The following is a 14,214-nucleotide window of genomic DNA, read 5'->3' as shown; positions in this document are numbered from 1 at the left end:
TAAGCTCCATGCTCTTGGGGATATTCATCTTGTATTGCACCGACTGGCTGATCCGCCGGCTGCTGGGGAGGAGGAGGCGGCGGGCCGGCAGGCGGAGGAGGCAGGAGTCCGTCGCCCTTGGCGATCCTGGTGAGACAGTGGCACTTCTGAGTGGTGTGGTTGGACGGCTTCACACCACTGTGAAACTTGCAGGGTCCATCGAGAGTCTGCTCGTAGGAGAAGGCGGGCAGCCAGTTGGGCTTGCCGCCCTTCTGCCGCTTGGGAGGAGGTTGTCCTTCTGGCTGCTGGTCTTCGATTGTCGGCACGTACCGGCTTGTAGAAGCCGGCTGTGGCGCCTTGCGCTTGTTGTCCTTTGGCTGTTGCCGCCGACTGGTGTCACCAGCTGGGGTCCGAGGAGCTTGAGGAGCCACTTTGCCGGATGCATCAACTTGAATCTCCGCCTTCATGGAGGAGTCAGCCGTGACGTATTTGTCCGCTATGATCAGCAACTCGTCGAGGGTGGCCGGCTCGTCGCAGAGAAGTTTGTGCTTGAGCAGAGTGCCTTCTCTGCACCTGGTTGTGAAGTACTCAATAGCCTGCACCTCGTGCAAGCCTTCGCAGGAGTTGCGCAGCTCAGCCCAGCGCGTGAGGTAGTCGCGAGTCGACTCGTTGGGGCCTTGGACGCACAAGGAGAGCTGGCGAGGCTTGGGCGGCCGCTTGTACATGCTGGTGAAGTTGCGGATGAAGGCTTCGGTGAAGTCAACCCAACTGTTGATGCTGTGGGGCTTCAGGCTGTTCAGCCATGTCCGGGCTGTGCCCTGGAGCATGAGCGGAACATACTTCACGGCAACACGCTTGTTGCCGTTTGCTATGCTGACGGCTATGGAGTAGTCGACCAGCCAGTCTTCCGGCTTCACGGAGCCGATGTACTTGGGCGTATCTCTTTGGAGTGTGAACCCTTTGGGGAAGGGTTCGTCACGGATGCGGGGGCCGAAACAAGGCGGGCCCAGCATGTTTTCCTCTTCTAGCGCTAGGGATCGGTTGAGGCGATCGATCCGGTGGCGGGCGTCATTTTCTCCGACTCCTTCTCGGGGGCCAAGGCGGTCGCCGAGTGTCGGGTGATCAACAGGCGGCGGAGAAACGCGCCTGTCTCTGCACTGGGGAGGCGGGTAGTCGCCTGGTCGTTCCACTGCTCGTGGGCGGCCGTCTCGGCTGCGCTCGGTGGTGATGTACGTCCGGCTGTGGCTTGCAGCTGGCTCCTTGTCTCGTCGTCCGCGGGCGCCACCAGTCGGCGTCCGGGAGGTCGCGCCATGCTCTCGGCGAGGCGGCTGATTCTCATCTTGCAAGACATGCTCTACCACTCGGCGGCCGGCCTCTTGTTGAGTAGCAGCCGCATCAAGGAGCTGCTGCACTCGCTCCATCATGCAGCGACACTCGTCGCCCTCTAAGTGCTCCAGCTCTGCCGTCGCCGCCTGGGCGGCTCGTATGTTCTCCTGAGGCATGGCATAACTCGGGCGATCGGCCCCTAGCATGCTGGCGATGGCAGCCCCGCGTTGCCGAACGGCGCCTACGCGACTGGGCTCGCCAGCAGCTGGCGTGCCACCAATGGCGCGGTCGACCTCGCGCTGATAGGCCTCGGAAAGGCGCCACATCGTGGCCAGCTTCTGGGCGCTCTCGTAGAGCGCCTTGCGATGCGCCTCCAACGCCTCGCCGTCGGCATCTTCGGGTATGGGTGCGGCCAGGTCCCGCAATGCCGTCTGCAGCGGATCCTGGCCACCTCCGCCAGAGTGGTCGCCATGGCTGATGACAAGCACCTCCATGACGGTGCTGCCGCCGCTATCCCCGCAAGGAAGCAGTTCGTCTTAGACCACCACGTTGGTGGGGAACGCGTCGAGCGACGCCATGTCAGAGTCGACAAGCATCGGGTCGGTGGAACCAACCGACTCCAAGTCCATAGTAGGCTCGCTGACGACGTGGAGCTGGTCGAGGAGGCTAACGAGGCAGCTCTCGGGGCCACCTGTGCCTGCGTCAGATACGGGCTCGTCGGAGAGGCGAATCTCGCCAACAAGATCGGCGAGGCAGCTCGACGCGCAGACGACCTCCGCACTGTGCAGCGCGTCGGCGCAGACGCCGTCTGGCGTGCCGGGCTGGCTGCGCTCGCCAGGAAGGAACAAGGTTCCCGTCCAGAACAGGTCTCCAGACGACAGTGCACCTCGCCCCACGGTGGGTGCCAAATGTCGGGGGTCGGGTGACATATGCCAAGGGATGGCTTATCATGGTGGTGCGAGTAGAACGTCGCCGATGCCCGGAAGCGGGATGAGGCGTAGACACGAATGCCGGCGTACTTTACCCAGGTTCGGGGCTCTCCTAGGAGATAACATCCGTAGTCCTGCTCTGCGGGGTCTCCGCATGATCACTAAGGCACTAGTGAGTACAATGGTGCTCCTCGAGCTGTATGCTAGAGGTAGAAGAAAGCAGGGCTAGCTCTCTCCTCTCTCTATGTGTGAGTCTATGTCTAACAGGTTGGGAACCCTTTGCATGGGTGCCCTGGGGGGTTTATATAGGCCTACCCCAAGGGGTACAATGGTAGTCGGGTCGGGTGTAGGACCCGGCTGTCAGCGTCTCTGGCCGCCGGCTTCTGGGGCCCGCCGCCTGGTGGGCTCTGCCGACTGGCCTGGTACGGGACCGGCAGGCCGCTCCCGCCGGTCGCGGGTCTTGTCGGCTGCTTGTTATTGTAGCCGTAACGCTAATGACGCATGCTTGGTCGGGGGGCATGGCTACAGTCCCGCCGTCTGGTGGGAGATCACTATAGCCACTCCGTGTCTCATATGGTTAATGGCGCATGGACCCCGAGGGAAGACGGGGCCGCCTGCTAGAGGCCGGCCTCCCTCGGGTCCGACTGGTCAGGCTCGTCCGCCTTCCGGGCTCTCGCTGCCTGGTAGGGCCCGCCGCCTGCAGGCCGTACCGACAGGTCGACGTGGGAGCAGGGCTACGCCTGACAGGGACGACGTCAGGGGTGGAGCGGTAACAGTGCCGCGCCGTGCGGAGATCTTCGCCTGTATGGGGCAGTGTGGCCGCGTCGTGCCCTGGATATGGGGGTGATGGGCTATACTGTAGCCACATCCTGTCTTGTCTTCTTAATGGGGGCGCAGACTTTGAGGGTATCATGGGCCGCCTGCTAGGAGCCGGCCTCTCTGGAGGCCGCCTGCTAGGAGTCGACCCATCTTGGGGCCGTCTTCTAGTGCTTGGCCGTCTTCTGGCAGCCGGCCGCATGAGCCAGCCGGCCACCAGAAGGCGGCGCCTCATCCTTGATGCTTGAGGGGCGCAGCCGGCCCAATTTCTTGAAATGCTCACGGACTCAAGTTAGGCTACCCGTGGCCCATTACTCCGACAGTAAGCAACGAGCCAACCGTGGTGGTCCTGAACAATGACGTCGCAACATATGGTCTTGACGTCTGTTTCAACCTCAGGCCAACTACAACACGCAACCCTACCCTGTCCGTTCGTGTTTATATAGGGGTAAACGGACAAAGCAGGTCTTCCAACGCGCAGCCGCAAATGAACCATCGTTCATTTTCTGTCCGCTTTTGACCCATTTCTGACCCAAGTTCAGGCCGAGTTTGCGATCGAACGGACAAGCGCGGACGACGCGTGGCACTTACCCATGTCCTCCCCTGGCCCACCCGTCGGGGACGCAGGCCTCCCTTTTTCTATTCCCCCTCCAGCCGCACCCCCTCCCCACCCCCAGCCGCTTGTCCCTCGCCGCTGTCATCGCCATTGCCCTTGTGCAGCTCGGCCGGGCGCTTGCCCCCAACCCTTGTCGCAACCCTCGTTCCCTCGACGCCCCTAAGCTCCCCAACCACGGCCACCTGATTTGCGCACCCGGCGGTCGGATTTGGAGCGGATTGATACGTCTCCGTCGTATCTACTTTACCAAACAATTTTGCCCTTGTTTTGGACTCTAACTTGCATGATTTGAATGGAACTAACCCGGACTGATGCTGTTTTCAGCAGAATTGCCATGGTGTTATTTTTGTGCAGAAATAAAAGTTCTTGGAATGACCTGAAAATCAACGGAGATTATTTTTGGAATTAATAAAAAATACTGGCGAAAGAATCAAGGCCAGGGGGCCCACACCCTGTCCACGAGGGTGGGAGGCCCGCCTACGCCCCTGGGCGCGCCCCTGCCTCGTGGCCCCCCTGGTGCTCCACCGACCTCAACACCAACTCTATATATTCGTGTTCGGGGAGAAAAAATCAGAGAGAAGGATTCATCGCGTTTTACGATATGGAGCCGCCGCCAAGCCCTAATCTCTCCCGGGAGGGCTGATCTGGAGTCCATTCGGGGCTCCAGATAGGGGAATATGTCGCCATTGTCATCATCAACCTTCCTCCATCACCAATTTCACGATGCTCACCGCCGTGCGTGAGTAATTCCATCGTAGGCTTGCTGGACGGTGATGGGTTGGATGAGATTTATCATGTAATCGAGTTAGTTTTGTTAGGGTTTGATCCCTAGTATCCACTATGTTCTGAGATTGACGTTGCTATGACTTTGCTATGCTTAATGCTTGTCACTAGGGCCAGAGTGCCATGATTTTAGATCTGAACCTAATATGTTTCCATGAATATATGTGAGTTCTTGATCCTATCTTACAAGTCTATAGTCACCTATTATGTGTTATGATCCGTTAACCCCGAAGTGACAATCATCGGGACCACTACCGATGATGACCATAGTTTGAGGAGTTCATGTATTCACTAAGTGTTAATGCTTTGGTCCAGTACTCTATTAAAAGGAGGCCTTAATATCCCTTAGTTTCCACTAGGACCCCGCTGCCACGGGAGGGTAGGACAAAAGATGTCATGCAAGTTCTTTTCCATAAGCACGTATGACTATATTCGGAATGCATGCCTACATTACATTGATGAATTGGAGCTAGTTTTGTGTCACCCTCTGTTATAACTTTTGCATGAGGAATTTCATCCGACATAATTCTCCATCACCGATCCAATGCCTACGAGCTTTTCACATATTGCTCTTTTCTTAGTTACTTTTCCGTTGCCACTATTACAATTACTACAAAACTACTACTATTACTTTTGCCACCGTTACCGTTACTTCCATATTACTCTGCTACTAAATACTTTGCTGCAGATACTAAGTTATCCAGGTGTGGTTGAATTGATAACTCAACTGCTAATACTTGAGAATATTCTTTGGCTCCCCTTGTGTCAAATCAATAAATTTGGGTTGAATACTCCACCCTCGAAACTGTTGCGATCCCCTATACTTGTGGGTTGTCAAGACTATTTTCTGGCGCCGTTGCCGGGGAGCATAGCTCTATTCTTTGAGTCACTTGGGATTTATATCTGCTGGTCACTATGAGGAACTTGGAATACGAGAAAACCAAAATTTATCCGTCAACTACGAGGGGAGGTAAGGAACTGCCATCTAGCTCTGCACTTGATTCACCTTCTGTTTTGAGTAAGCTTGCGACACCTAAACCTGCTTCTGTTATTAATTCTGATATGTCGCATGTTATTGATGATGCCACTTCTGCTTTGCATGATACTTATGATGAAACTACTTCTATGCTTGATAATACTGTGCCACTAGGTGAATTTCTGGATGAACAACTTGCTAGGGCTAGAGAGAATGAAATTATCGAAACTGATAATATTGATGAAAGTGATGATGAAGATTCTCCCCCTAGATATGAATTGCCTGTTGTGCCTGAGGGTTATGCTATGGATGAAGAAACCGCTAGAGACTTTCTTGCTTGCAATGATAGGAGTGATCTTAAGAAATTATTAGCTAAGCTGAAAGAAAAGTCTTTGAATGCTAGAATGAAATATGACCCTGCTTTTGCTACTTCGCCTATCTTTATTACTGATAAGGATTATGATTTCTCTGTCGATCCTGAGATAATTACTTTGGTTGAATCTGATCCTTTTTATGGCTATGAATCTGAAACTGTTGTGGCACATCTTACTAAACTAAATGATATAGCCACCCTATTCACTAATGATGAGAAAACTCGTTACTACTATATCCTTAAGTTGTTTCCGTTCTCATTAAAGGGTGATGCTAAGATATGGTTTAATTCTCTTGATCCTGGCTGTGTGCGTAGTCCCCAGGATATGATTTATAACTTCTGTGCTAAATATTTCCCAGCTCATAAGAAAGAAGCCGCTTTAAGGGAAATATATAATTTTGTGCAAATTGAAGAAGAGAGTCTCCCACAAGCTTGGGGGAGGCTTCTCCAATTACTTAATGCTTTCCCTGATCATCCTCTCAAGAAAAATGAAATACTTGATATCTTTTATAATGGACTAACTGATGCTTCTAGAGACCTCCTGGATAGTTGTGTTGGTTGTGTTTTCAGGGAAAGAACAGTAGATCAAGCTGAATTGCTATTGAATAATATGTTGACTAATGAAAATAATTGGACACTTCCTGAACCAACTCCTAAGCCAACTTCGAAGAAAAGGGGTATTCTATTTCTCAGTCCTGAAGATATGCAAGAGGCAAAGAAATCTATGAAAGAAAAAGGTATTAAAGCTGAAGATGTTAAGAATTTACCTCCTATTGAAGAAATACATGGTCTTAATTTGCCGCCTGTTGAAGAAACACATGGTCTTGATAACCCGACACAGGTAGTAAAGGTAAATTCTCTCTACAGATTTGATGAAGGTGATATTCCTCATTATAAGTCTGCTAGCCAGTGCTTAGATGAGTTTGACAATTTTATTGTTAAACAAGAAAACTTCAATGCTTATTTTGGTAGACAATTGAAACACAATGCTTATATGATTGAACACTTGGGTGATTATATGTCTAGTGTTAAAGGTGAACTTAAACTTATTAGTAAACATGCTTCTATGGTCACTACTCAAGTAGAACAAGTGCTTAAGTCTCAAAATGATTTGCTCAATGAATTAAATAATAAGAAAATTGACTTTGCTGTTAGAGTTGCAACTAGAGGAGGTAAAATGACTCAGGAACCTTTGTATCCTGAGGGCCACCCTAAGAGAATTGAGTAGGATTCTCAGAGAACTAATGTTGATGCACCTAGTCCTTCTAAAAGGAAGAAAAAGAAAAATGATAGGACTTTGCATGCTTCTAGTGAACTTGTTGTAGACACACCTGAGAATCCCAATGATACTTCTATTTCTGATGCTGGAACACAATCTGGTAATGAGCATGAACCCAATGATAATGTTAATGATGAGGCTCATGTTGATGTTCAACCTAGCAATGACAATGATGTAGAGATTGAACCTGCTGTTGATCTTGATAACCCACAATCAAAGAATCACCGTTATGATAAGAGAGACTTTGTTGCTAGGAAGCACGGTAAAGAAAGAGAGCCATGGGTTCAGAAACCCATGCCCTTTCCTCCAAAACCATCCAAGAAAAAGGATGATGAGGATTTTGAGCGCTTTGCTGAAATGATTAGGCCTATCTTTTTGCGTATGCGTTTTTACTGATATGCTTAAAATGAATCCTTATGCTAAGTATATGAAAGATATTGTCACAAATAAGAGAAAGATACCGGAAGCTGAAATTTCCACCATGCTTGCTAATTATACTTTTAAAGGTGGAATACCAAAGAAACTTGGAGATCCAGGGGTACCAACTATACCATGCTCCATTAAAAGAAACTATGTTAGAACTGCTTTATGTGATCTTGGAGCCGGTGTTAGTGTTATGCCTCTCTCTTTATATCGTAGACTTGATTTGAATAAGTTGACACCTACTGAAATATCTTTGCAAATGGCTGATAAATCAACCGCTATACCTGTCGGTATTTGTGAGGATGTGCTTGTTGTGGTTGCAAACGTTACTATTTTAACGGACTTTGTTATTCTTGATATTCCCGAGGATGATAGTATGTCTATTATTCTTGGAAGACCCTTTTTGAATACTGTAGGGGCTGTTATTGATTGCAACAAAGGCAATGTCACTTTTCATGTTAATGGTAATGAGCATACGGTACACTTTCCGAGGAAACAGCCTCAAGTCCACAGTGTCAATTCTATTGGAAAAATTCCAACGATTACTTTTGGAGGTTTTGAATTTCCTCTTCCTACTATCAAAAAGAGATATGATATTCTTATTGTTGGGGATGTGCATATCCCCGTTGAGGTAACCTAGTGCTATTTGAAAATTCTCCGGTTTCATGCAATTCAGAATGAGTTTGTTAACAAGACTTGATCAACCTTGTTAGTGGATTCCTTTTGATGAGCATGAGATGGATGAAGTTAGAAAGCACAACCTTCTGTACCCTCCTTTTACTTTCTGTTATTTAGATTAAATAAAGCAAAAATAGTATTTTCTGTCAGTTTTCTGAATTACCCGTGCAATAAAAAATACCCCGAAAATAAAAGTTCTCCAAATGCCCCGAAATTGAAATACAATTTTTCTAGAATATGTGAGAATATCTGGCACTAAGAACACAACAGGGGAGCAAGCACCTGGCCACGAGGGTCCAGGGCGCGCCCACCCCCTGGGCGCGCCCCCTGCCTCGTGGGCCCATGGTGGCTCCCCTCCAGTTATTCCAGCCACCACACACTCCTTCTTCCTCCCAAAAAAACACCAACTAGCTCAAGCACGAGTTCTAGCTCATCTTGCTGCCATTTTCGATCTCCTTGCTCAAAGCTCCATTCACAAAACTGCTTTGGGGGATTGTTCTTCGGTATGTGACTCCTCCAATGGTCCAATTAGTTTTTGTTCTAGTGCTTTATTCATTGCAAATTTTTGCTGCCTAGGTGACCCTATTCTTGAGCTTGCATGTCAAATTTATATGGTCCCAAGTAGTTCTAATGCATGATATAGTCTCTAGGCACTTGTGGGAGTAGTTACTATCAATTTTGTTGAGTTTGGTTCACTTTTATTTTAAGTTACTAAAAATTTCAGAAATTTTTCAGAGGGGGAAATATGTTTAGGAAAATGTACCAAGGTGGTTCTTCAAGGAAGCAAGGACCCAGGCCCGCAATGGGTGAGCCGGACCATGAACTACCCAGAGAAGCTCAAGTGTGGCCTTGTGAATGGTCGTCAGACGATTTCATGGTCCGAGCAGGAATTAAGGAGGAATTTGACGCGTATGTGCGTAATGCTGAACTCGAGGGCTTCATGATAGATAAGTGCCCTCAGTATTATCATCTAACTGATTCCTTTGTGAGAAGGTTCAAATTTTCATCTTCACGTAATTCTCACACTGTCCTATTTGATCTCTATGATAAATCTTATACTATGGACTTAGAAGATTTTAACACTGCTTGTAAACTTCCGCAGTGGGGTAGTTTCAGTGAAGCTCGTAAATCTGAGTTAAGGGATTTTCTTGCTAGTATCACTGTGGGGGAATCTAGAGATATAACACAAGCTACCATAGGGAGCATTCATTTTCCTGCTATACATTATTTTGCTCTCTTTATAGGTAGATGCATAAATGGTAAGGATGAGGCATGTCACATGTGTGTCCCTGATCTTAGTGTTCTCAAAAGTGCTGGGTTAGGAGATAAACAATATAACTTGGGGGCCATCGTTGCACGAAGGTTGCATAATAATGGTTTAAGTGGAGACCTTTTTGGTGGAATTTATGCAACCCGTGTGGCTAATTTTCTTGAGATACCCATACCTGAAAATGATATGGAATTGCCCCCTGCTTATCTAGGTTATGAGGCTATGGTCCCCATCAGTTTATTGAGAGGAATGAACAACCTCTCCAGTATCGACTAACGTTTGACAAGCGCTGCATTTTCCATGTTGCTCTCCCTGCTCCTACTTTCTTTGACTTTCAGACAAAAGGGAGATATATTATAACTAGGGAGGAGGCACACGAGTATAAGAGGAGGACGGAGACAGCTCGCCTCCAAGCAGCAGCTCATGAGGCAATAGCTGCTGCATCACAGTACAACCCCAACTACAACTTTGGATATCCGCCAGGCCAGCCGTGTCCATAGACCAACTTAGGCCAAAAGCCTAAGCTTGGGGGAGTACATATTTCTCACCGACATTACATTCATGTTCACACACCTATTCTAGTTGTCGATGCTCATACTTTTTCATTGTACTATCCATGCTAGTTTATCTTCTTTTCCCGCTTTCTTGTTGTGTGTTTGAAAAACCTTAAGAAAAAAAATTAGTAGTAGCTTTCAGCTAGCTTACTTTTCATGCTTGTAGTGGTATTAATTAAAATAAAACCCAAAAAGATTTCTCGTTCTTCTTTTGCTTGTTGGGAGCTTTCCCGTTGGGGGAGTCCTGGATTAGGGGGTCCTCGGACTGCCAAACTATATACTTTGGCCAGACTGTTGGACTATGAAGATACAAGATTGAAGACTTCGTCCCGTGTCCGGGTGGAACTCTCCTTTGCGTGGAAGGCAAGCTTGGCAATACGGATATGTAGATCTCCTCCCTTGTAACCGACTCTGTGTAACCCTAGCCCCCTCCGGTGTCTATATAAACCGGAGGGTTTAGTCCGTAGGACAACAACAATCATAATCATAGGCTAGCTTCTAGGGTTTAGCCTCTACGATCTCGTGGTAGATCAACTCTTGTAATACTCATATCATCAAGATCAATCAAGCAGGAAGTAGGGTATTACCTCCATCGAGAGGGCCCGAACCTGGGTAAACATTGTGTCCCCCGCCTCCTGTTACCATCCGCCTTAGACGCACAGTTCGGGACCCCCTACCCGAGATCCGCCGGTTTTGGCACCGACATTGGTGCTTTCATTAAGAGTTCCACTGTGCCGTCACCATAAGGCTTGATGGCTCCTTCGATCATCGACAACGCTGCGATCCAGGGTGAGGTTTTTGTCCACGGACAGATCTTCGTATTCGGCGGCTTCGTACTGCGGGCCAACTCGCTTGACCATCTAGAGTAGATCGAGAGCTACGCCCCTGGCCGTCAGGTCAGGTTTGGAAACTTAATCCATACTGCCGACATCCACGAAGACTTGATCTTTGACGGATTCGAGCCTATGTCAGGTGCGTCGCACAGTCACGATTGGCATGACTTAGCTCTATTGTCAGACGGTGTTCGGGAGATCACACCTGCGGCTACTCCGGCCCTCAATCCGGAGCAGATTGCGCCGTCCGAGGACGGGTGGATGGACCCCGCCACGGAGGCCGCACACTCAGCGGCGATAAAGCCGAATATTGACTTCACCTCCTACGAGACCTGTGTTGCCGGATCCTTGGATTCGTCCCCGGCCACGGGCTCCAAACCGCCTGCGTCCGTGCCTATCAAATCTGGTTGGGCGCCGATCATGGAGTTCTCCTCCGCGGATATATTTCAGCACTCGCCCTTGAGCGATGTGCTAAATTCATTAAGGTCTCTCTCCTTGTCAGGAGACCCTTGGACAAACTATGTCTGGCTTTAGTGGGAAGTGGACGACGAAGAAATTCATTCCCCACCCACCACCCACTTGATAGCCACTCTCGACGACTTAACCGACATGCTCGATTTCGGCTCCGAAGACATCGACGGTATGGACGACGATGCAGGAGACGAATAGGAACCGCCGCCCACAGGGCGGTGGACTGCCACCTCATCATATGATATATACATGGTGGACACCCCCAAGGAAAGCGATGGCAATAAAGCAGCGAAGGATAGTTCCCTCGAGAAGCAACCAAAGCGACGGCGTAGGCGCCGCTCCAAACCCCGCCTCGGCAAAAACAGCGATAACAGCGCAAGAAGGAATAATACCCCGGTCGACTCAAGAGGAAACGACGACCACATGGACCCAGCGACAGAGCAGGATGAACCAGCGGACGGTGAACATAGTACGGAGCCGCTGTCCGATCACGGCGATGTCGAGGGTAAAGCTAATCAACCTGCCTCCGGAGAGGAGAACAGTCCGGACGATGATGCACACATCATCCCGGAAAGGCACTTGGAGCAAGAGAACCTCCATAGAAGGCTTATTGCCACCGCGAGGAGTCTAAAGAAGCAGAAGCAAAGGCTCAAGGCCGCGCAAAACACAGTCAACAGCAGATGGAACAAAGTGATTGACACTGAAGAAAAGTACGGTGGAAGTCGCCACACAAAGAGCTATCCAAAGCGCAAGCTGCTGCCTGAATTCGATGACGAGGCTTTAGAGCCTATACAGCCGAAAAATAAAACGGCCGATCAGCCGGATCGACCACCCCGTGGCCGTGATAGGGCGGCTAACGATGTCGGTATGACCTGGTCCATCTACGGATCTAGGAAGCGTGCTCCGGCACAGAATGAAAACCGAACACTACAACCGTCAGAACGCCATGACACATCCAAATACAGGGGTGCCGCGCACCCCCCATGCTTCACTGATGAGGTGCTGGATCACGAATTTCCAGAGGGATTCAAACCCGTGAACATAGAGGCGTACGACGGAATGACAGACCCTGGGGTCTGGATTGAGGACTTTATCCTTCATATCTGCATGGCTCGTGGAGATGATCTCCACGCCATCAAATACTTGCCCCTCAAGTTGAAAGGACCAGCTCGGCATTGGCTGAAGAACCTCCCCGAAAACTCAATTGGAAGTTGGGAAGAGCTTGAGGATGCCTTTAGGGCTAATTTTCAAGGGACCTATGTCCGACCTCCAGATGCAGACGATTTAAGTCATATAATTCAACAGCCCGGAGAGTCAGCCTGAAAGCTTTGGAATAGATTCCTCACTAAGAAGAATCAAATTGTTGACTGCCCGGACGCCGAAGCCTTAGCGGCTTTCAAACGCAGTGTTCGGGACGAATGGCTCGCCAGACACCTCGGCCAGGAAAAACCGAGGACAATGGCAGCCCTAACAAGCCTCATGACCCGCTTTTGCGCGGGCAAAGATAGTTGGCTGGCCCGTAGCGGCACCAGCGACCCAGGCACATCTGAAGTCAGGGATGGTAATGGAAAACCACGACGCAACAAAAGCAAGCATCGAAACAATGAAGATAGCCCAGACAACACGGCGGTAAACGCCGGATTCAGGGGCTCACGACCCGGTCAACGGAATAAGCCATTCAAGGGCAGCAGAGATGGACCGTCCAGCCTAAACAAGTTTCTAGACAGATTATGTCAGATTCATGGCACCTCCGACAAACCTGCAAATCACACCAACAAAGAATGCTGGGTTTTCAAGCAGGCCGGCAAGCTAAACGCCGAAAGGGCAGGGAGACACCAAGTGAAGACGAGGACGAGCCTCGCCATCCAAACACTGGGGGACAGAAAAAATTCCCACCAGAGGTCAAAACAGTGAACACGATTCATGTAACGAGCAAACGCGCACTCCGAGACGTATGCGCCCTGGAGCGCGTCACCCCCAAGTTCAACCCTTGGTTGGCCTGTCCGATCACTTTTGATCGCAGGGATCATCCGACTAGTATCCGGCACGGAGGATCGGCTGCCTTGGTACTAGACCCAATAATCAACGGATACCATCTCACCCGAGTCCTTATGGACGGCGGTAGTAGTCTTAATCTGATATATCAGGACAGAGTCCGCAAAATGGGGATAGACCCGACAAGAATCAGCCAAAGCTATATTACCTTTAAAGGAGTAGTACTAGGCCCAGAGGCCCGCTGCACGGGCTCTCTAGTACTAGAGGTTGTATTCGGTTCTCCCGACTACTTCCGAAGTGAAAAGTTAACCTTCGATATCGCTCCATTCCGAAGCGGCTATCAAGCACTAGTCGGAAGAACGGCCTTCGCTCGTTTTAACGCAGTACCACATTACACTTACCTTAAGCTTAAGATGCCCGGTCCACACGGCATCATCATAGTTAGCGAAAACAGAGAGCGTTCCTTACGCGCAGAAGAATGTGTGGCGGCTTTAGCAGCCGAACACTGAACGGCCTCTCCAACTAGAATAAATGATCGGTCGTCAAGACCGTGGACACGGCTAGACGAGTCCGGCGCACCATTGGCTGTAACAGCTCAGATAAACCTGAGATTGGGTCGATGGATATACCCCCATAGGTGGTGCTAGGGTCTTCCCGCATGTAAAAAGAACTATAGTTCGGCTTGACCTTATTTAGATCGAATTTTAATGGTTTATTAAGAATAACCAATTTTTCGCACGAAGACTTTCACCTGAGTTTTTCTCTTTTACAGATGATAATCGTGCCACACCCTTCCAGGATACGGCACAACGGAGATACATGCGCAGACGTGCAGCAGGGCCCCGCTGTGACAGCTTGGTTTTTGCCCTTTCTTATTTGCTTGAAATTTCATTTGAAAGTTTTTGAAACTTGG

Source organism: Aegilops tauschii, chromosome 2, assembly GCF_002575655.3.
Source record: "Aegilops tauschii subsp. strangulata cultivar AL8/78 chromosome 2, Aet v6.0, whole genome shotgun sequence".
Classification (NCBI taxonomy): domain Eukaryota; kingdom Viridiplantae; phylum Streptophyta; class Magnoliopsida; order Poales; family Poaceae; genus Aegilops; species Aegilops tauschii.
The sequence above is the reverse complement of the archived record's forward strand: the minus strand, read 5'-3'. Positions refer to the sequence as shown.